This window comes from Elephas maximus, chromosome 1 (genome assembly GCF_024166365.1).
Source record: "Elephas maximus indicus isolate mEleMax1 chromosome 1, mEleMax1 primary haplotype, whole genome shotgun sequence".
Taxonomy (NCBI): Eukaryota; Metazoa; Chordata; class Mammalia; order Proboscidea; family Elephantidae; genus Elephas; species Elephas maximus.
In genome coordinates, this window is record NC_064819.1 from 101,736,150 (window position 1) to 101,760,946 (window position 24,797).

The 24,797-nt window shown below is 38.8% G+C and overlaps 1 protein-coding gene and 1 pseudogene across 1 annotated transcript in view; both read left to right on the forward strand.

The window, feature by feature from the left end:
• The window catches only part of ZFAND3 (zinc finger AN1-type containing 3), a 403,887-nt gene that overhangs the window by 157,560 nt on the left and 221,530 nt on the right, over positions 1 to 24,797 (forward strand). The gene's annotated exons all lie outside the window — the stretch shown is intronic.
• LOC126079869 (acireductone dioxygenase-like) overlaps positions 1 to 24,797 on the forward strand; it is a 52,825-nt pseudogene that overhangs the window by 22,130 nt on the left and 5,898 nt on the right.

Sequence of the window (24,797 nt, forward strand, 5' to 3'; positions counted from 1 at the left end):
GGGAGTGCCATCAGTGATGTTCTCCTGAGGGTGGCAGTTTCTTTCTTTTTGTAGAAGTGCTCTCTCTCCATGAGTTCCATCCTCTCAGCCTGTACACACACAGTTGATATTCAAATAACCATCTCAGAACCTTGTATGCACATCCCTTCCCTTTAGAAAAGGCGGCTATATTTACTTGTTGATATGTTGTAGCTACAGAAACCTCGTTTATCAAGGTCTCCAAGTTAAATGACAATTATCTGAGAGCTCCCACCACCCACCCCCTACTTTTTAAATTAAGGTCATGACTAGTTTCTAATTCTTAAGTTTCCCTCCTACCCTGTCAACACTAACATAGGCATCTCCTGTGAAGGTTTCTAGTCTGCGTCTGAATATGACACCTCTTCCCTCCCAAGCTCTTCCTTTTTGACTTTCTGCTCTTTTCCTTCTGAATCTGGAACGTAATAACACTGTTTTATTGATCCAGGTGTCAGACTTTTCTACCTCAGACCACTTTCCCCTTCCACATGTGGTTCTGAATGCTACAGTCCTATCACTTCTGTAGATAAGAATTTTCATTCAAGTACTATCATAGTTTATAGAATAAGAATGTTGCTCGCAAGCTTAAAGGTCCTTCATTAGGTCTCCAGGTCACCTGACTTGTCATCTGCCTGCTGTCCAGTAGATCTCTTCCATTCCTATCTAGCCTTCTTTGGCAGCCCAATGTACAAGAAATGGGCACCTTTCTTGCCCATGCCATCTTCTTGGGGAATCTGCACTGACCCTAGCTATTGTATATAGATTCAGTCAGATTCTATGTCACTTAACCACCCTGCCAGGCTACCGCATCAGAAAGGATGCCTGATTTATGAGGCAACCAGCCAGGAACCTCTGACTTGTGTGTCTTTTTGGGGGGAAATGTCAACTTCTAAGGGAGGCAGAGGGAAATTTAAAGTGGTGATGGGCAAGATATACCTGGGCTGAGCCATTTTTGGTCATGTGTATGTTGAAGCAGAGAAAGCCCTTGGCATAAAGAACAAGGTAGAAGAAGCACACATAGTATCCAGTGACACAGAGCCCCCTGATAGAGACAACCAGCCAGCTTTGGTTTCTGACATGACCCAGTTCCTACCATTGGATTCCTGTAAGGCAAATGTATTCTTGTGACTACCCACCCTCCTTTACTTGAAGCAGGTTAAGTGAATTACTTTCTCTCTTACACAAGATAGAGCCTAGGCCAGAACACCCATGTTCAGTGAATGCCATCTGGTCGTATCATGCATTGAAAAATTCTTTCCTCACCATTTCCAAGTAAGGTGACCATTTTCTCTTCCTATTTTGTGTGGTTTTCAGAACCCAGTGTCCTAGTGGCTAAAGGCTTAATTAAGTTCAGAAGTCAGACATATCATTTACTCTGGAACTTGGGTATGTTGTATGACCTCTGTGAGCCTTAATTTTCTCATCTGGAAAATGAGGGTAGTATTAAGGCTTAGCTTGCAGGTATGTAATAAGTGCTCAATAATATCGTGTAAAAATATAAGATATGAAAATCTTAGTGCATTGCTTTTCAGACCATCTTTGGTGAAAGACCAGTCTTTGTTTTTGGCCCCCAATCTGTCACAATCCAATACTTTGGTAAAATACAATAAAAATGAATACTGTATTAAAAAACTACCAATAGGCTGCGGCTCCACAGAGCTCAGGAAGTTGGCTGGAGCTCGAGCTCGGGCTGTACCCCGACAGTACCCTCAGACTTGCAGGCATCCTCCAGACGAGGCCGGGAATATGGTGGAAGCGTGGTATATAGACGAGTCCCCGGATGGCCAGAGGAAGCCCCACTAACTGGAGCCCGATTGAGTCGGCCTGGAGCAACTGCGTCAGCTTGGTGTCTTTTACTGGAAATTGAATGATCCGGAATTAGAAAAGATCCAAAAAGAGAGAAACTACTCATGGGTGAACATAATAACAATATGCAGAGATAAGCTACCAAATTATGAAGAAAAGATTAAAATTTGTTTTATGAGGAGCATTTACACTTGGATGATGAAATTCAATACATTTTGGATGGAAGTGGATATTTTGATGTAAGAGATAAGGAGGACAAGTGGATCTGGATTTTCTTGGAGAAAGGAGACATGATATAGCCCTTCCTGCAGGAATTTACTGCCATTTCACAGTGGATGAAAAGAATTATGTCAAGGCCACACAGCTGTTTGTTGGAGAACCAGTATGGATGGTGTACAACCGGCCCGCCGACCATTTCAATGCTTGAGGACAGTATGTGAAATTCTTGGCACAGATGGCATAGTGATGCTCTCTAGAAACTAACACACTGCTTGTAAAGGTCCTAATCATGACCAGTGAGCCGAAAATTAGTCATTTTCTCTCTGCCTTTCTATTGTAGACTTGAGGCTAGGTTATCTTTCCTTTGCAAGATTATTTCATCAGAATATTTTTTCATGAAAGGAACAATACAGCTGACTTTTATATGGCTGGAACTATGAAAATCTGGACAAAGTATATTCATTTTCTCTTATTAAAGCAAGAAGGCAGTAGCCCTGCGTGAGTACCTGCATTCAACTTTAACCTGAATGAAAGCCTAGTCTTCTAAAATGTAACCACTTCTGTGCACTGTCTGAATATTCTTCTTAAACTTTGAGCCAGATCTCAACCAGTGCTGTGCCTATCTTATAAAAACATACAATAGTTAGATAACTAACCGGATCTGAGGTACCGTTTCTCCCAAGATTATGCCTTGAGGTGGAGAGTGGAATGGGAGTGAGGCTCCCATTTTGTGGCACACTCTCAACTGCTTATGCCACTTTCTAGTTCAAAACAAAGGAACTGCCTTAGTTGTATGCTTGGAACTTGGAGTTACCTTATTTCAGATATATGTGGTATTTCTGCCTAGTTCCTTCAACTCTCCCATTAAGATTTTTTATGTGATGGGGTGTGTGTGTGTGTGTATAAATTAATTTAAATAGTACTTGTGTTAGTGCTTTTCCAGCACGTGATTTCTAGGTTCAGCTTTCCTCCTGTATCTCTCTCAGTCGAGCCTTTGAATTTTAACAAGAAAATTAGTACATTATTTTTCTGCCTAACAATTCTGAGATACAATTATGCCTAATTTGTTTTAATCATATTAAACGCCAAATCAATCTAATGTTTTAGAAGGGCAGTTGGTTTTTAAGTATATTTTTAAACTGCTTTAAAACTCTTCATACTAACAATGTTTCATCACCTCCACATTGGTCTTGGGATTGTTTTCCCATTGCAGAGGAAACCCAGGCATTAGACATTAGGTATCCTTGTTCTGACTTCTAGGATTAAAATAGACGCAGGCAGCATGATGATAGCCAGTATCCTAGTACTTTCTTTTGTCAAGTGTTCTTTTATCTCAGTAATTAAAATAATTAAAATAGTGATTATCTACTGGGAAAAACAAAAAACTACCAATAATATTCAATAGACAAAGTTATTCTGTCAAATTATAAAATTTTCTAAGTTCTTAATTTCTGTACTTATCTCATTACAGACCAGTAACAATATACAGACTAGCACTGGTTTGTGGACCATACTTTGAGTTGTACTGTCTTAGTGTGTACATACATTGTCACAGAAGGCCGAATATATGTGCATGTATATACAGTTGAGGAACAAAATAAATCCGTCACTGTAATATGTATAGGAATTAGCGAGCAGTTCAAATCCATTTCTTGATCTAGACAGTATATGATAGGCATGTGAGGCCCCTGGAATGCCTTCTTTATACGATTATTTCACCCCTTCCCAGGTGATGGTGTTGTCATTATTTTTTGTCCTGTGACCTGTGTAATTCTGCCCTGGTTGCTTTTCAGTTTAGAACTAAGAAACTATTCCCTAAGGCCGGCTAAGCATGCGTTGTCTTGAACAAATCTGCTCTGCCAAGTGGGTGAGAGTAGGAAGCTGAGTATTGCTGTGCTGTAGGCTGAGGTGAAGCAGTCACAGGCAGTGTGGTCAGAAGAACTCTTTAACTTAAGGATCCTCTAAAGCACAGCCTCAAACCAGACTGCATGTTTGTGGACAAATGGGAACCCGTCGACAGAGGAGCTTGGCATTTGAGTTCTCCTTTGCAAAGGCAGTGACAGACGATAAATCTGTGGTACAGAATTACAAACAGCAGACTCTACAAATAGCAACTGTGATTGGCAGCCAAAAGTCTGTAGAATGCTGGATAGAGTCAGGATTGGGTATTCTTTTCTAAGTATTTTAGGGAAAACCAGGCAATATCAGATTTTATCTTTAGACAGACGTAACTGTCAGTTAAAGAGCATGTACTAAGTGCCAGGCTTTGTGCCACGGTGTATAAGCATATTTCATTTAATTCTCATTGTAGATCATGCAATAAAAAAATATTTTCATTATAGATCATGCAGTAGATCCCCATTATTCAATAACAAGGTTCAGAGAGATAAAACAATTTGTCCAAGGCTTTGCAGTTAGGTTCAGTTAGGCCGAACCTGATTTTAAACCTATATTTGCCTGACTCCTTTTCTTTTTTGCAACTTTCTAAAAGACAATCAAAAAGAACTCTTAACTGGAACCATTTGAGAGTCAATTGCTGACCTAATGCTGCATCACTCCCAGATACTTTCAGTGTTTATTTTCTAAAAACAAGAACATTTTCCCACATAACAAATACAGTGATCAAAATCAGGAAGTTAACATTGATGCTACAAGGATCAGTTGTCTCAATAATACCTTTTCTAGCATATGTCCCCATGATATCTTTTTATTTCCTTCAGTCTGGAACAATTCCTTGGTTTTTTCTTGACTTTAACAAACTTGATACTTTGGAAGATTCTAGGCCAGTTATTTTGTATAATTTCCCACAGTTTGGTTTTGACTGATGTTTCCTTGTGATTCAAGTTATGTACCTTTGAAGGAATATCACAGAAGTGATGCTGCATTCTTCTCATTGCACCCTGTCAATTGGCATATAGTTTCAGTTTGACCCATTATTAACGAATGATCATCGTTTAGATTGTTTCATTAAGGTGTTCAGTGCTAGGCTTCGTCACTGCAAAGTTACTCTTCTCGCCTTTGTAATTAATAAATGTTTTATGGGAAAGTACTTTAAAATTATGTAAAAATTTTATTCCCATCACACTTTATATTTATTTAGCAATCATTTAATTTATGTCTGTATGGACTCATGGTTTCCTATTTAATTTTCTGGTTTGGCCAGTGGGAGCCTCTTTGGGCTGAATTCTTTTTTTTTTTTTTTTTGCATGTCCCCATCACTCTTGAGTATTTTCTTGCTTTATGGAACAATATGTTCTAGGTTCATATTGTTTCCTTTCCCTACCCTTAGAATCAGTCACTTCCTCAAAGAGCTCTCGTTCTTGTTAGTGGAAAATGGCATTTAGAAGCCACAGTCTGGTGATGAGTGTGCTCATTGCTGTTAGGCTGTTGAAAATCATGAATTCATACTGCTAACTCCAGTTCCTTTCTACTAGTGCAGGATTCAGTCTAGTTTTCTCCCTTGCTTTGTAACAACCTTCTCTTACAGTAAGAAACAGGCTTCTGTTGTCCTGAATATGTTTACTTAATGATCCCTGTATGTTACCAGTCTTTCCGTGATGATCTGCATCGAAGATTTGGGTAGATGACGTGGTTTGTGATTTTGATATAGATGTCTGTCCATAGAGATCTGAGTGATGCCATCCAGTGTCCATCAGGAATATCTTTGACCTTTCATTTTGAGTATAATTTTTAGTGTCCACTCCCCTCTTACTATCAAGTGCTTTCAATCAAGCAAGGTACTTTGCAGTTCTTATTTCTTAGTATTAAACCCATAATCTAGAGTTCAGGTTATATGACTTATTTTTGAAGCCATCCAAGCCCACCCCTTTAATTGTTGTAATTAATGCACAGCCCTCTGTGTGCATGCACTCAAGCACATTTTCTAAATGAGATGAGGGTACTGGTCTGTGTAAGTGGGTGAAGAAATGAGCCCTGGATTATTAGCCAGGTGTCTCACTAATTGAGATTACATTTTTGTTTCATACTTGTTGATTTGACTGCCTTCTGAGTCACATGACGATCATATTCTAAATTTGTTGCAGAGAGCTAGATAGTTTTTAGGCACACTTTCTCACGTTGCCACATTCTTCCAAAATGACTAAATCTACTCTTAATTTATTCTAGGCATCAGCCTCATGCTTACTTTTGAATCTCATACTTATTTTTAAGATTTACTTAAAATCTTCCTGAATCAACAATGCTTGCTTTCCACATTTGCATTGTTTTCCCTTGGCTTAATAGCAGAAACTGGAGGTTTCATATTGCATTTGAATGGATTCCTCTAGCTGATAGTTCTTATCCTTATTAAATAGTGGCCTCCCAAAATGATTGCTGGGTGCATGGGAGGGAAGGGTAAAAATAGAAGACCAAAATTAGTTGTGTACATTGTATTTTTCTCCTGATTCCGTTCTCTGGGTTAAACAGCTTCCTTAATTTTTAACCTGTTAACAATTTTCTAGGCTTGGTGGGACCCTGCTTGGTGGAACCTTACTCAGCGCAGTTCCCTTTTTACAGTGACGCAGGTGCCAGCTGTTTTTCTGGCTCCACATAGAGGACCCACACAAAGCTGGCATTAGCACATAAACACACTCTGTTGTTAGGTGCTGTTGAGTCAGTTCTGACTCACAGAAGACCCTGTGTACGACAGAGTGAAACACTGCCCGGTTCTGGGCTGTCCTCACAATCATTGCCATGCTTGAGCCCATTGTTGGACCCACTGTGCCAATCCATCTAGGAGGATTGTTTCGTGAAACCAGTCCGTTTATTTTGTCAGCCATTCAAAGTCTCTACTTGACTCTGAAGCTTCAGAAGTGATTGATGATTCTACTTTTAATGAAAATACATGCCAGATGTCTGATACACATTAAACATGGTATTAGAATAACAGATGTGGCATTTTTTGGACCTTTGCAGGTATAAAGAATTGTGAGACTGTTTTGGAGATCTATAGAATTAGGCCTTACCAACCTTAGTATAATTTAAAACATCAAAGAATAACTCTCAGGGCCACAATAGCTGTTGTTTTGTTTGAATGGGGGAGTATATTATTAACAGATTGGTTGTTGGATCAGGTGCTATACTTGACGCCTTCCCTTGCCTTTGTAAGGTTTTTGGCCTTTTTAAATTGTACATGGCATTGGGGCAAGATTATATTTGGGGGCATTGGATTTAAGTAAAAGATGTAGGTGAATGATAATGTTAATCTCCTCTATTGGTTGTAAACTGGGATTAGAGTAGTTTTGTTAGCAGTCAGCTGGAGAGAGGTGCTGTGAAGTCAGTAATTATGTATAGCTTCAGTGAAGATTCCACTTAACTGAAAATGGACTTGAATTATTCATACAGTTTACCAACATTTATATCCATTAATAAAACAGTAGTTTATTTTTTGGGGGGGGGAATAGTGCACTTGCTGAGTTTTGTTGATATTTCCCTCCCCTGAGTTCATTTGTCAAAGTCATCAAATCTTCTGTCCCTGTGTCCATGGCTTTTAATTATTTGATGGATTTTTCTTAGTTCCTGAGTTGCTGATTTGGTAAAGCTGTAATGATTTTCTTCTCTGCCAGCGTTCAAATGTTCCAAAGGGAACAAAACAACTTTGACTGTCCTAGATTATTGAAGGCACTTTGTAGTAGGTAAACATACCGAAGATAAAGGGAATTTTTAGGATTAAAAAAAAAAAAAAAAAGGTGCTCCATTCTAGGTTGAAGGCATCCGAAGCTAATTTCATCCTCAGTACCTAGACTTTGAGGAGCATGAATTCACAAAACTGTATTACAACCCCATTTGTGAAAATATCTGAAAGACTAAGGAGTTTATGAAAGAGAGCTACCACCTTAGTCTAAACTTGCTCACTCTGGAACATGCCCTCCTGTGAAAGTTCCTGTGATGATGGTTGTATTCTGTATCTGTGCTATCTAGAACAGATGGCAGGCACTAGCCATGTGTGGTTTTCGAACACTTGTAATGTGGCTAGTGTGACCGAGGAGCTGGATTTTCCATTCTATGTGATTTTAATTAGTTTAAATTTAGATAGCCACATGCTCAATATTCTGCCAAGTATTCTGAATTGGACCTCACATCTCTGGGGCATTAGACTGGAGTACCTGAGCTAGAGGTTCTCAAAGAAAGGATTGCTGGGGTTGTCTTAAAGCTGAAGGCCGGAATACTGCTTGGAGTCAGAAATATTGAATCACTCCTCCTGATTTTTTTCCAGGAAATAAATTAAGGACTGCCCTCTTTTCTCTGTAATTTTTACATCTGGGAAAATTCTCAAATGTTTCTTCTCACCTACTTAAACCAAAAACCAAACCCAGTGCCTTCGAGTGGATTCCGACTCATAGCGACCCTATAGGACAGAGTAGAACTGCCCCGTAGAGTTTCCAAGGAGCGCCTGGTGGATTCAAACTGCTGACCCTTGGGTTAGCAGCTGTAGCACTTAACCACTACGCCACCAGGGTTTCCTCTCACCTACTTAGTAAAGCATAAATAATGCCTTAGATGTGCAATACAATGGCCGGTATATTGTGTTGCAGGTTGGATTAGTTCTCTATCTCAGGAAGAGGTTTAGTGATCTGAGAGTTAATTGCCTACTACTTTCAAGGAAGATAATTAACTTTTGCTTTACTCAAAGTTGTGAAATTTAAGAGTGGAGATAACAGCTTTTGCCCTTTCACAACAAAGTCTTCCTTTGGTCACTTCCCATATCTGTCACTTTTACCTTCATTACTTGCTGTGAAAAATTTTTGGCCTACAAGTACCCGTTGCTTTAAAAAAAATTCATAGTGGGTAAATTTGGGAGTGATTGTTCACATTGCAAAAATATTCTTGCTTTTCAAGGTAGTCTTTAAAAGTTTCTGTAACTAGTACCTCAAGAGCTAAACCATCAACCTCTAGTTATTCATGTTGTCAATTGAAGGTCCATCAGAAGTGAAAGTGTATTAACAAGGAAATGTATTCAATGTACAAAATCATTTTTTATCACGTATTGGAGTGAAATGAGGCATACTTGTGCCAAGAAATTGACCGGTTAGCCATGAACTGGCTGTCTCCTCACATTTCCATCTGTTTTGTCATAAGCTGCCTCAGTTTCCCTGTTTATATTACAGCAGCAAGAAGCCTGTTTCTTTGAAGTTTAATGTAAGTAATGAAAAGAAATTCTTTCACTCAGGTTTGTTTTCTGAATCAGAAAAGTGTTTCTTAGCATGTGCTGTGGATTGAAGGCTAATTTGGCCTTTTCGTAAGGAGCAGCGTCTCAACCAAAACAGCCTTACTCTGTGCATGGTCCAGATTAATCCACCGGTTTGTGGGAAGATTGGCTTGGTGGAAGTATAAAAGTGCTCCTAGTTACAGTGCAGAAACCTGAGGGCAGTTTGAAGAACATTCTCCTAGCTCAAGAAGAACTTTTACAGATAGTGTTGTAAATGCTGAAGAACAAACAGAAGAAAATGTTATTAATGGAGACAGTAAGCTTAGTGGCCTGGATTTGCTTATGTGGCTCATATTCGAAATATGTTTATTATACGTTTTTAGAAAACAGTTTTATTGAGGTCTGTTTGATCTACATTGTATACCCGTGAAACCATCGCTACCATCAAGGTAATGACCGTATTCATCATCTACAAGTTTTTTCTTTTGATATCCTTCCCTTCAACCCTCTGTCCTTTCCAATCCCCCGGCAACACTGATCTGCTTTCTGTCACTATGGTTTAATTTTTATTTTCTGGAGTTTTATATAAATGGAGTTATACAGTATGTACTCCTTTTTTGACTGGCTTCTTTTATCCAGCATAACCATTTTCAGAGTCATTCATATTGTTGCATATATCAGTAGTTTATTCTTTTTTATTGTTAAGTAGTATTCCATTGTATGGATGTACTGCAATTTAGTTATCCATTTACTTGTCGATGGACATTTCAGTTTTTCCCAGGTTTTGGCTGTTACAAATAAAATTGCTGTGAACGTTTGCATACTAGTCTTTATATGGATATATATTTCTTTTCTCTTGGGTAAATACCTAGGACGGGAATGGCTAGATCATATGGTAGGGGTGTGCTTAACTTTTTAAGAAACTGCTGAACTGTTCTCCTAAGTGGTTATACTGTTGTAACACCCTGATCCACGGTGTACGAGAGTTTCAGTTCTGATACTTCCTCCCCAACACTTGCTATGGTTAGTCTTTTTAACTTTAGCCGTTCTAATAGCGTATACTGGTACCGCACTGTGACTATAATTTGGATTTCCCAAATGACTTTGAGCGTCTTTGCATGTATTTATTTACAGTTTGTTTCTTCTTTGATGAAGTGTCAGAACCTTTGCCCATTTGTAGAATTGGGTTGTTCATTTTATTATTACCGAGTTTTGAGGGTTCTTTATATGTCCTGGCTATAAGTCCTTTATTAGACATATGCTTTGCAAAATTTTTCTCCTGTGTTTTTGGCTTGTCATTTTATTCTCAACAGTGCCTTTTGAAGAGCCAGTGTTTTCAGTTTTATCAAAGTTTCAGTTTATCCATTTATTCTTTAATAAATTATGCTTTTAAAGATTTTCTTCTAGAAGCCTTATAGATTTAGGTTTTACATTTAGGTCCATGATCCATTTTGAATTATTTTTTGTATATGGTACGAGATATGGATCCAAGCTGATATTTTTGCATATGGGTGTCTAATTTTTATAGCACCATTTGTTGAAAAGATTATCCTTTCTCCACTCCATTACCTTTGGGCCTTTGTCAAAAATAAATTGCCCATTTATGTGTGGGCTTTTTTCTGGACCCTGTATCCTGTTCCGTTGATATATTTGCTTATATTTACATCAATACCACACTATTTTGATTACTGAAACTTTATAATAATTCTTGAAATCTTGGAAGGGTTAGTGTTAACCCTCCAACTTTATTCTTCTTTTTCAGAGTTGTTTTGGCTCTTCTAAGTTCTTTTAATTTCCGTAGGAGTTTTGGAACCAGCCTGTCAATTTCTACAGAAAAGTGTGATGGGGTTGGAATGTTACTCATCTATAGATCAGCTTGGGTAGACTTGACGTCTTAACAGTATCATCTTTCCGTCCATGATCAAGACATTCTCCCCACTTACTTACCGTGTTTTTATGCAAGTGATGCACACATACATTTTTGGCCAACCGTGCAACCCACTTCTGTGTTATTGTTCTTAGTGGGCTATGCATGTTATTTGTGTGGGCACGTTATTTACATGGGTGTGTTATTTGTGAAAATTACAGGCCTTCTTTACTTTCTCTCAGCAGTACTTTTTATGTACTGGTCTTATTTTTATTGTATAGGTCTTCCACATTTTTTGGTCATATTTACCCCTAAGCATTTAATATTTTTTAAGCCGTTGTAAATGGTAGTATAAGAAATTTCTGTTTCTGATCATGTGTGTATTGATCTCGTGCCCTGCAACTTTGCTAGATTTACATATTAGTTATGATATCTTTATTGTTGATTCCATTGGGGTTTCTTCATAGACAGTCATGTGGTCTGCAAATAAAGGCAGTTTTACTTCTTCCTGTCTAAACTGGATGCCTTTTATTTCTTTTTCTTGGCTGACCATACTGGCTAAAACCTCCAGTACAGTATTGAATAAAAGTGGTGAGAGCAGACATCCCTGTCTTGTTTCTGGTCTGAGGGTGAAAGCATGAAGTATTAGACCATTAAGTATGAGGTTACCTGTAGAGTTTTCATGGATAACCTTTTATCAGGTTGAGGAAGTTCCCTTTTATTCCTAGTTTGCCGAGAGTTTTTATCGAGATGGATGTTGGGTTTCGTAAAATGCTTTTTCTGTGTCTGTTGAGATGATAATATATGGTTTTTCCTTTTTAGTTTGTTAATATAGGGAATTAATTACATGGCTTGGTTTTCAAATGGTAAACCGGTCTCGCATTCCTGGGATAAACCCTACTTGGTCATGATGTATTATCTTTTTAATATATTGTTGGATTCAGTTTGATAGAATTTTGTTTACAATATTTACATCTAAATTCATACTGGATGTTAGCCTGTAGTTTCTTAAAGTGGAAGCTGAGTTTATTGCTTTGAGATCTTTTCTAATAGTGTTTAGTGCTATAAATTTTCATCTAAGTACTACTTAAGCAGCATCCTACAAATTCTAATGTTACTGTTTTAATGTCCTTCTCTGCTAATACTAACATCTGTGTCAGTTGCAATTGATTGATTATTTTCCTCATTGTGGATTGTGTTTTTCTGCTTCTTTGTATGCCTAATAATCTTTGTTTAGATGTTAGATATTATGAGTTTTACTTTGTTGGATGCTGGATTTTTTTTTATACGGACAAATCTTCTCAACCTGTGTAATTGGATGCAGGTAAGTTACTTGGAAACAATTTGATCTTTTCGAGTCTTTTATGATTTTTAAAATGGGTCCAGAGCAATGCTCAGCCTAGGGTTAATTATTCTCCACTCCTGAGGCAACACCTTCTTGAGTACGTTATCCGATGCTCTGAATTATGAGCTTTCCCAGACTGACTTATGCAAACAGTATTTCCGGCCTTGTGTCGTGTGAGGCACTGTTCTCTCTAACCATTCAAGTAGTTCTTTCCCTGGACTAGAGAGTTTTTTCATATGCATGCTCTGATTAGTACTCTGCTGAGTACTCAGGGGCGACTTTCAGCCAATCTCCGGGATTCTCTTGTCTGTGTAGCTCTTAACTCTGTTATTCTGTCCTATGAACTCTTGCTACCTTGATCTCACTGAACTCTCAGCTCTTTAACTCAGGGCATCCGTTGCGCAGAACTAGCAACATAATTTGCAGCGTAAAATTAAAATGCAAGGCTCTTTGTTCAAAAATTATTTAGAATTTCAAGGTGATGGCAGCAGAGCGGTAAATCAAGCATGGGCCCTTCTGAACTGCATCTGCACAGGTTGCACGCCCATGAAGCCAGCACTACCTCTGGGCTTCACCTTCCCTTCCCTTCTCTCTTCTGTGGCCTGGAAACACTCTTCAATGCAGTCAGCCGAGGCAGTCCTAGGGCCATCTCGTTTTCCCCCTCTCAGGGATCACTGTCCTTTGTTGCCTGATGTCCATAGTTTTAAAAACTGTTGTTTTATGCATTTTTGTCTGGATTTTTTTTGTGATATCAGGCAGGAGGATAAATCCAGCTCCTGTTATTCCATTTTAGCCAGAAGTAGAAAAATATTTTTATTACACATTTGTTTAAGGCAGGGCTTTGAACCGGTTCAGTCATAGCTGATGATGTGAAACCAGAACAGACCAGAATTTTTACAGTTTGAGTGATCTGGAACAGTAACTGGAGCGAGAAGGATTATGGGTCGAAGTCCTGGAACGGGAGACTGGGAAAAGGCGTAGCGAGCCCATTCAGGATCCTAATGTGGAAGATCAGATTATTGGCAGGACTGTGGAGCGGCACACTTTCAAAGAAGCAAGGTCAGCCGCCATCTTTGAGCGGGGCACAGCTGTTTTCCATTCTACTGGAAATCCAACAGGGCAAGAGATTTGGTTGCTATGCAACATGCACGCTGCCCTTGTTTTCTAATAGGGAGATGAAGTTTCTGGCAGGGCTTTGACCTGTAATTTTTCCCATTCCGATTGTCATTCTGGCTTGTCCAAATTTTAAAAGTTTGGCTCTATACCAGTTTTGCTTTCTCAATCATGAGTGAACTCAAAAAACTTGTTCAGAGTCCTGGTTTAAGGATGTTGTAGCTGCTTTCATGCCAAATTAGTATTCCCCTATTTGATCTATTGGCTTGGCACTTTGTTTACAGCTGTTTGGGGTAAAATCTCTCTTGTATCATTTGCTGATCTGTTCTCCGCTCTTAATTCCTCAGCTAGAGAGTCTTGAAGTGGAAGCAGATTTCCTGGTAACCGTCAACTCATTTTCTAAATTGTACCACTTGATTTCAAGCAAGTGTTAGCTTCCTGCTTGAAATCACTCTGCCCTTACTCTTCTCCATGTTGTAGTTAAATGCAAACTGCAGATGTGTGAGGCCAATTCTCCTTTCTCTCCTGCAAAGTGCATCATCTTGCAGTACAGTTTGACTGGCATTTGTGCAGTAAGGTATTAACAGCCTTCCAGATATGCCCTGCCCTATTAGCAAGAATATACAGTGATACAAAAATGAATTTGTCAAGCGTTTTATGGTTCCATGATCTATTATACAATATTAATCTTGCTGCAGTGTTATTAAGTCGTTTTTCATCTTCCCTCAAATTAATGTTGACATTCTATTACTGGATTTGTTCTGTCCCCAGATTAAAACATAAAGGAAAAAATCTTCCGTGCTACAATATTAAAATTAATTGTAGGTTAAGCAGTACCTTGCTTGGTGAAGTAGAATCCTTCTGGAAAAATTATAATGTTAATTTATTTCTCTACTTTCTATTTGTTCTTGTGGACAAAAAAGCATATCTGGAATATACTTATAAGAAATATAAGGGGAAGGATATATGTTTAAAGTACACAAGCTTTTCTGAAAAAGGAAATAAAATTGGGGCCTGAGTCTAGGGAAACCACACCTAGCTTGTACTTCTAGCCTAGAGGTTGATAGAAATGCTGGTGGTAATAGATGTGTAAGTAGAAGAATTTGGGCTGACTTAGGATCCTGTTATGTTCAGAGGAAACACTCATTTCTTGTATTCTGAGAAATTAGTGGCAGTTAAACAAAAACTACAGCATGATGAGATCAATATTTATAAATCAGGTAGCGCCATAATCAGGACTCAGGAATAAGAAGAAAACTGTTATCGTTTCTAAATTAGGAACAAAAGATGCTTTTCTATGCATGTTCCCCCTCCTTTTTTTAAAGTTATGATTTTACCCATAAAAAGTGGGTATCAGGCTCATGCCTGTGATCTCTGTAATGAAATCTAAAGGAATTGTGGTGATTTTGGTCATGGATAAGTAGGTGCCCTGGCATGCTAATTTTTAGTGTAGGAGGAATCAAGGAGTTCCCAAGATGTTTAAATATCAAATTTAATTTACTTTAAAATATTTCGTATTTTCCCCCAAATTTTAAATATTTTGTTGTTGTTAAGAATATACACAGCAAAACATACACCAATTCAGCAGCTTCTACATGTATAATTTAATTACACTGATATTTTATATTTTTGAATGAAAGAAGGAAACTAAAATATGGTATTATAGTTTTTCAGCTTTGTAAAAACTACATGAATATATTTAATTTAAATATATAAAAATTTTAACATGTATATTTTTTATGTAAAACACCAAAATGTATATAGTGGTTGATTCTGGGTTACGGAATTGTGGGCAAAGAATTTTATGTTTTTAAATCGTTCTTTATCCGTGTTTTCTACAGTGAGCATGGGTTGTGTAATAACAACTTAGCCAATTATATACATTTTTGTACTTGTAAATGGCATCGCCAGTGGCTTCAAGAGGGTGAGCACAAAGGGTAGTCTGGGGAAGTTTGATGTTGAACGTTCAGGTAGGTTGGAAAAATAATCAGCATGTACCATCTGGGTACAGTGGATCTTTCTAAAAAATATATTTTAAGTCATTTTTATGAATACGGAAGAGATAACGAAAGGATAGTGAAAACTTCATTAGGAACTTTAATAAGAATTTCAGTATAGCATACCTCTTTGAACCAAGTAAACTTTGGGACACAAACATCATAAAAGATGAAAGAATACTTTCACCAGGGGTTGTTTATGTTCTTGTTGCCAAATATTGCACGATAAACTCCTTCCTGATAAATGAATGATTGACTGGCTGAGAATACCGTATTACTGTTTTGTCTTTAAAAATACATTCTCAGAGTCTAGAGTGTTGCTTTCTGTGTCTTTGATCTCATCTGATTTGTCTTATAATTGTGAACTATCTTCCTCTTGTTAATTTTCTCCTCATTGCCATTATGGGTGGAAAATGAAAAATTCTGAATTTTCAACTGTGTTCGTTGGAAGCATAAAGCAGACAACAGAGATGGTGTCTCCAGTCTTATTCCGTCTTGAAAGATGATGCAAATACTTTAGTCAATGCAATGAGAAAATTGAAGAATGATGATTTCACTATTGCATCCTTCAATATAAGCTTGTTATTTATTTATTTATTTTTTCCTAACTGTTGTAGTCTTTTTAAAGCATACTTGGATATAATTGTTGAATAATGATGAGTAATTGATAAAATAATTCCTGGGATAATGAAATGGCAAAATGTTTCAAAATATAGGAAAAATAAGATCTTGCAGCTTCTATAATGTCTTAGATTTTTTATAAATGGGTCCAGTGGACCAATACAGTAATTGTTTAAGACAGAGCATGAAGTTTCTTTCAAAGACCCCAAAGAAAAAATAAAAGTCATGAAATACCAATCCTTACAAATAAGTAGAACTGCTGAAAAAGGAAACTCAACTAAAATTATCTTTGATAAACTGAGGGTTAAGAATTCCTGAGGTAAAGCTCTCCAGATCTCCCACTATACATATGAATAACAAAGTGGGTCATCAGCGGCAGAACCATGGGTGAGGATGGGGACTCATATGTCATGCAATCTTAGCTTCCATGTTCCCCCAGGTGGTGCCAGAGAGCAAACTAGAAATTTGAACACCAGTCACTGTCTGTGGGCTCCTTTTTAGTTGATGGTAGGATGTAGAGATCTCACTTTCTGGAAATGTTAAAAACAAAAACAAATCCAGGCTTAGTTAGGGAGATGCTTTATTAGAAAGAAAAGGGGGAGAGGACTATTGCAATAGGGAAGGGGATCTGTTGTAATAGGGAGAACACTGACCATATACCCTGTTGCCATCGAGTCAATTCCAACTCATAGCGACCCTGTAGGACAGAGTAGAACTGCCCCATAGAGTTTTTGAGGAGCAGCTCGTGGACTCAAACTGTTGACCTTTTGGTTAGCAGCCGAGCTCTTAACCACTGCACCACCAGGGCCCCTGTTATTTGGGAGTGGCCTTTAAAGAGGAGTCGTATGTTGGCTCAGGCTTAGGGTGGATCAGAATTCAGGGATTTGGGGGAAAAGAGAGAAGTGTAACCAAAGTTTGGTTAACAAGCATTTTGTTTCTGATTGGTCAGTGGAGTCAAGCAATTCAGTTACTCATTTATCAGGCAAGGAATGGGAATTTGAAAGGTATCTGGATTTGTCATAAGCAAACAAGGGGAGATCTGTGAGACTTACCTGTGTCATGTGGAGAGGGTGGTTGTTTGTTATCAGCCATTTTCCTGAACACAAAGGGTGGTTGAGGGGGTTCTTTAACCGTCTCTGTTTTCCAGCATCACAGGGTTCAGGTAAAATTCAGCATTATCAGCAACCATTGAAATTGTATTTGATGATGTAATTCGAACAAAGCAATGTCATTACTGATGCACTGCTGAAGAACAGTTGGCAGAAACTTAGGACTTAAAGACAGGTGATTCGTTTAAAACTTCTGTTGAAGCCCTATGGACGGACTTCTGCATCCCAGCATCCAGGTGTTCACAACTCCATCCTATGAGAGTGTGTTCCAGCTAGGCCTGTATGAGACAGTGAGGCAGTTGTAGTTGCTGTCAGCACACCTCCCTTTTGAGAATATGGAAGCCTAAGACTTTGTATTAATGATCAGAGAGAACATTGCTGATTGTGTTCTTGGAGTGGCTGCGGCAGTGGTACTTTTCTTTTTGACATAGTCTCAGAGCGTTGACTGTGAAATTGAAAGCATTCAAAAGATGTGTTTCATTTCTGTTTAATTGTTCTAGTACTTCAGTTTTATTTCACTCAGCTTCTTTCTTAGTAAATAAAGACCTATAACCTACGCAAGTGAGTATTTATTGGGCACCAGATGTATGTAAGGCACTAGAGGAACGTGTGGCACTGAAGGGAATCCGTTTGTAAAATTAAAAAAACAAAAACAAACTCTTTGTAATGAAGCTAACTCAGTTTAGCAAATATTTATGTATCAAGAATCTAGGTAAGGCCAAGAGTAGGGAAGGGGTAGTTGGAAGATATAGACATGAATGTAACACTCCTGCCCCTAAATATAAGTCTTAAAATTTATTTGAAATCCTTATAGTAACACTTTTTTATAATATACTTTTCAAAGTAAAGAAATAAACTTCAGGCTGATATTATTGTTTAAGTCATTTGTGTCACCAACACAGCAAAGCAGAAACAGTTATGGATGAAAAGAGAGACAGATGAAGGAGAATTCCGATATAGGAGAAGAGGTAAACAGGTGAGGAGAGACAGAGCTATGCCAAATGGTAAAGCTATGTGAAATTTGCTTTTTATTCTTCCAGTCTCTTTTAACACCTGAATTCCTGTAATGTCAGATGTATACATCCGTCAAGTCTTCATTTAGGACCTGCTCTACTAAAGGCATTGTGCTGATATCCATAGACTGAAATTGATAATCAATCTTCTAGGGATATTTGTGTTTTAACAGGAAACACAAAAATAGAGATTGTCTGCAGGTGTGTTTGATTTGGCTGCAGTGTTTTAAAAATAGGGAAGCTTTTATAAAAATTCTGAATGTTTGACTTCTTTTAAAAAAGTAATTTTTTTGCCCATTTTTAATTTATCTCTGGCCCGATTGGCTGCAGTTGAGTATATGTAACACCTTCAGACTGGCAGGCATCCTTGAGTTTGCCACAGACCTATCACTCGCTGTAGTCATGAACCTAGCTCATTTTACTCATTTATGTCACTTGCTCAGTTCCTGTGGACATTTAAGTTTGTACTTTTGCCGTTAAAGTGATTGATTGAGCTCTGATGGGAATCTTGAGCTACTAGCTATGAGAGGATTTAAAAGGTTTGAGGTAGTGTCAGTGGTCAGATGTCGTTATAGGACCAGGAATCATACTTGGTAAGCTGCTGCTAGTTCCACCATAAGAAATACCTTTTTTAGGGAGTGAAGAAATAACTCCACCAGTTTTCTTAAGTGACATATAGTGGCCAGCTCTAAGTTGTAGGTTTCTTATCTTTAGTTTAATGGATAAAAATATATTTTAATCAGCAAAAATATGTGACTCCCTTGTCTGTCCAGCTTTACATTCACCCAGCTTTTACACCACTTTGGCAAGTTATTTCTCTTATCTCTCCATCTGAGAAAGACTCATCTTTAGAGCAAGGGGAGTGAATCTCCAAAGAAAGCAGGAATGTTATGTTAACTAACCATCCATAATTAACCAGGAAGAGGGATATTTTTTTCTTCATTGGTTATTCCTTTATTATATGGTTGAAGGCAAAGTTTGATACTCAACCCTCTATCAAGAAGCCTAACAAAGTCATAACTATGTCAGTGAAAAAAACTAGCAAATATTACCAAATGTTCCAGGCACAGGTAATACAAAGGTGAGTAAGACATAGTCTCTCATTCAGGTAGCCTATGACTTACCAGTTTAAAAACTTATATTTCCTGATGTAGGTCAGTATTTATCTTTAAGAACCAGTGGCTTTGAAATTCAAGAATATTTAAGCTGGAGTGGGAATTTACTACAAATCAGATTGTGGTACCTGCTGGCAGGGGGCAGTGATGGTTCAGCAGTAGAATTCTCACATTCCATGTGGGAGACCTGGGTTAAATTCCTGGCCAGTGCACCTCATGCATAGCCACTGCCTGTCTGTGGAGGCTTGTGTGTTGCTATGATGCTGAACAAGCTTCAGTGGAGCTTCCAGAATAAGACAATAGAAAGAAAGTCCTGGTGACCTGCATCTGAAAATCAGCAAAAACCCAGTGAATCATGATACTTTGAACTCTATCATGGGGATGGTGTTTTGTTCCATTGTACATGGGGTCACCATGAGCCAGGGGCCACCTGACAGGCGCTAACAACAACAACCCCTGGTGGCAAAGTTTGAAATTTGAGCCTGCCTCTAGGAGGCGTTGTAAATACTCAAAACAAAGGAGGAGTATTTGAAGTGAGTATTATAAATCTCTAAGCATGAGAGAAATTCATTTGTGATAGGAGGAGTCAGAGGCTGTAGGTAGTGATACTTTGAGCAGTAGATTACTAGATTTAAAAAAAAAAACATGGTTCAGAGTTTTGAGTTTGCTCTAGAAGCCTTTTGAGTCACAATGCCCAGCATTCTTTCCAATTGGTAACTGCCTTTATTGACGAAAAGTTTATAATCAACTGAGATTCCTTCCCACAGTGGGAAACTAATAGAAAATACATAATTCATTGTATAGAAATTTGAAATACGCAGTCCTCTGAGATAAGTGAGGATACCTGTATTCATGTGTGGTCATGGACCTGCATACACAACTCAGAAGCCTGGGAAAGGGGGTGGGAAGAGAGTAAGCATTCTCAATGAAGAAATTATCCCTTCTGAAATGGTATGTTTTAACCACCGCATCTTCAGAGCCTCCTGCAGAATCTTTGTAAACTCTAAATACCTAGGCCCTGTCCCTAAGACTTTCTGAATCTAAATCTTAACCCCTGCGTAAGCACTACTGTTCTGGTGCAGAACTTCTGATCCTATTTGAGACCATTTGCTAGCACTTCGTTGAAGGAGGAGAGGAGAGGAGCAAGAGCCAGATAGTCAGATTGCGTGACTTTCTATTTTCCCTGGAAACTGGCGACCCTCTATCATGATTGGCTTGATCTCAGCTACCTTTTCTTTAAAAGGGAGTATTATTACCATTGGACATGCCTTCAAAATGAAACAGTCTCTTAAAAATAAATAGATTTGGTATTTTCTGGGAAGAAATTCTGAGTTTCTCAGGCAAATCTAGAACTGTTCTAATTACTTGCATATTCTTGCCTCTCATTGAGCATGTTTTGAAAACTACTGGTTGTAAGGTTATTGGAACTGGGGAAAAAAAGACTGTACAAGTTAAGTTTTTTGGTGAAAGTTTTTACTGCTACTTTAAAATACTAATTTTGTCAACAAGTAGAAACTGGAAGCAGAGTTCCCGTAATAATGCTATCCTTGCCCTCAGGCAGCTGCATTATTACCCCATTGGACTGTATAATTAATCTTTTTTCCTGATAACCATACAAGCATATAGGATTCTTTCTGTATCACTGGGTATGAACTTTAATGTTGCTTTCCCAGTAAGCTGGGTAAATATGTGGTCTTAAGTTTGACCTTTACGCTTTCGTTTCCTGCCAAATTTTGTCCTTGCTGTGATATCTTGCTACATCTGTTGCAAACTCTTCCCCACCCTCAGCCCCTGCCAGAAATGTCCTTGCTCTGAAATTTGTTTATTTTGTCATTTTGTCTCCCCATTCCTGACATTCTACATAGTTTTCCCCCATGTAATTTAAGCTGTTCACTTTCTCTCAGTAGTTTCTAACTATAAACTTACTGTTTGTTGTTGTTGTTGTTTTGCAGAATTAAAATATACTACTCCCTAAATGCTTTTCTCATCTTCATGTCTCTTTTGAAGTCAGCTCGTATTTTGAGATAAAACAAATACTTGACATCAGTTTGTCCTCATATTTCCTCTGACAGCTATTCTTGTTCCTCTTGCTCATTTGAAGACGTGGCCTTAAGTGAGATTGTTAGCACTTTCCCTCCCTCCCTCGCTCCCTCTTTTTCAAAGTCAGTGGGTTCATACCAAGGAATAAGCAAGAGAAATGAGGTAAGACCCCATACAAGGTAAAACCTGACAAAATTTCTTTACTCAACAGATTAAAAAAAAAAGCTTCCCCGAAGAAATTTATGCCAGGTTCCCTACACAGGAGAATCAAATAACCAACATCGTTATGAATCAATGAAGTGATGTCTTCAAAGCAGTATATGAAGTGTCAGGGTTGGAGGAGGCAAGTTAAATGTTAGATAGGATGGCCGGGGAAGGCTTTTTGAAGGAAGTGAGAGAGAGAGCTAGCCATGTAGATATTTAGAAAATGAACATCCCAGGCAGAGGGAACACAAGTGCAAAGATCCTGAAGCAGGAGTGGTCTTGATATTTAAGCACAGCAAGGGCGTTGGTATGACTGGAGCAGAGAGAGTGAGGGTTGAGTAGTAAGAGATGAAGTCAAGAGGTAAGGTGGCTCAGATGGTGTAAGGGCTTACAGATCATAGTAAAGACTTCAGCTTTTACTGAATGAGATGAAAATCTGTTGAAGGGATTTGGTCAGAGGAGTGATATGATCTGATTTACATTTTAGCAACTAGAGTGACTCTTTTGTGTAAAGAAATGACTGGGGGACAAGGGCTAGGGTAGTTAAGAGGTTACTGTAATGATCCAGGGGAAAGTTGACAAGGGCTTGGATCTAAGTGAGGGCGGTAAGGGTGATGAAAAGTAGTTGAATTCTGGATCTATTTTGAAGGCGGAACTGGTATGATGTGCTGGCAGATCAGATGGGGGCTGGGGGGAGAAACAGACAAAGATCAAATCCAGTGTTAGAACAGTTTTAGGCCTGAGCAATTCCTGAATGGAATTATCGCAAACTGAATTTTAGGAGGCTCTTGGGGTTGGGGAGGGAAGCCCTGGTGGCGTTGTGGTTAAGTGCTACGGCTGCTAACCAAAGGGTCAGCGGTTCGGATCCGCCAGGCGCTCCTTGGAAACTCTGTGGGGCAGTTCTACTCTGTCCTATAGGGTCGCTATGAGTCGGAATCAACTTGATGGCACTGGGTTTTTTTGTTTGGTGGGGTTGGGGCAAGAATAGCAGAAGCTTAATTTTAAGCATAGTTTCAGACTCTGCTCTTTGCCAGTCTGTCAGCCCCCCTCACCCTGTCCTCTTGGCCATCTCCATTACGCTGAGCCTTCAGGTACTGATTCTTGGCCTAATTAGTTATAGACATGGAGTAAAGCTTGTTCAACTTGATGCAGAAAGAATGAATGGTAGATATCCTTGAGCTGGCTATGGGTTTTTCTGTCCCTTAAGAGGTCAGTCAGGGACAAGAGCTTATATTCCTGGGAGTCAGCTGCCATGAAGAATATCGTGCAGCTTAGAACTCAGTATCCTCTGAAAGATTTCTTTTCAGTTCTGTAGGCTTTGAGTATTTCCCACTAGGAGAGGAGCTCTGGAAACCCCCAGAAGTATAAGGAATAGCCCTGATTCTTAGTTTCCAGATTCATCCTTTCCAGAACTCAGCCTCTTGACTCATGGAAGAGGCATTTCCCTTTTGTGTGTCTGTGGAGACTTTGTTGAGAAGGAGAATCCCCTTGGGACCTGTGATTATTTTTTGGTAGAGTAAATATGTTTCTTCAAATAGCCACTGTACCAATTTTTTTTGGGGGGGGGCTAGAATTTTGCTTTGGTTTAATATGTATATCTGATTATTGCAGTGTTACAATCTTAATTGGGGAAAAATTTTTACATGCCCCCATTTTGCTGGACAGTAGCATATTACAAAGGCATCTGATGTACTTCTGTCTTCAGTAAGTATTCATCTGGCAACTCTTTGAACATCCACTGTGCACCTGGCATGTTGTCATTGTTAGGTGCTGTTGAGTTGGTTCTGACCTACAGCGACCCTGTGTACAACAGAACGAAACACTGCACTGATCCTGTGCCATCCTCTTGATTGTTGTTATGCTTGAGCCCGTTGTTGCAGCCACTGTGTGAGTCCATCTTGTTGAGGTCTTCCCCCTTTTCACTGACCCTCTAGTTTACCAAGTGTGATGTTCTCCAGGGACTGGTCATTCCTGCTGACATGTCCAAAGTACATGAGATGATGTCTAGCTGTCCTTACTTCCAAGGAGCATTCTCTCTGTACTTCCTCCAAGACAGATAGGTTCGTTCTTCTGGCAGTGCATAGCATATTCAGTATTCTTCACCAGCACCATAATTCAAAGGCATCTGTTCTTCCGTCTTCCTTAGTCATTGTCCAGCTTTCACATGCATATGAGGCAACTGAAAATACCATGGCTTGGGTCAGGTGCACCTTAGTCCTCAAAGTGACATCTTTACTTTTTAATACTTTAAAGAGGTCTTTTATAGCAGATTTGCCCAGTGCAGTATGTCATTTAATTTCTTGACTGCTGCTTCCATGGACGTTGTCTGTGGACCCCAGCTAAATAAAATCCTTGACAACGTCAGACTTTTCTCCATTTTTCAAGATGTTGTTTATTGGGCCAGTTGTGAGGTTTTTGTTTTCTTTATGTTGAGGTGTGATCCATACTGAGAGCTGGAGTCTTTGATCTTCATCAGTAAGTGTTCCAAGTCCTCTTCACTTTCAGCAAGCGAGGTTGTGTCCTCTGCGTATCCCAGGTTGTTAATGAGTCTTTCTTCAATCCTGATGCCACATTCTTTTTCCTGTAGTCCAGTTTCTCCAGTTACTTGCTCAGCATACAGATTGAATAAATATGGTGAAAGGATACAATTCTAACATACGCCTTTCCTGACTTTAAATCACTCAGTATCCCCTTGTTCTGTTTGAATCACTACCTCCTGGTCTATGTACAGGTTCCTCATGAGCACAATTAAGTGTTCTGGAATTCCCATCCTTTGTAATGTTATCCATATTTTGTTATGATCCAACCAATTGAATGCCTTTGCATAATTAATAAAACACAGGTAAACATATTTCTGACATTCTCTGCTTTCAGCCATGATCCACCTGATATCAGCAGTGATATCCCTTGTCCCACACCCTCTCCTGAATCAGGCTTGAATTTCTGGCAGTTCCCTGTTGATGTACTGCTGCAACTACTTTTGAATGATTTTCAGCATAATTTCTTGTGTGTGATATTAATGATGTTGTTTGGTAATGTCTGTATTTTTTTGGATCCCCCTTTGGAATGGGCAGTGGGATCTCTGAGCAAACTGGCTGGGCAGCTGGATTCTAAATTTCTTGGCATAGACAAGTGAGCACCTCCAGTGCTGCATCATTTGTGGAAACATCTGAACTGTGTGTG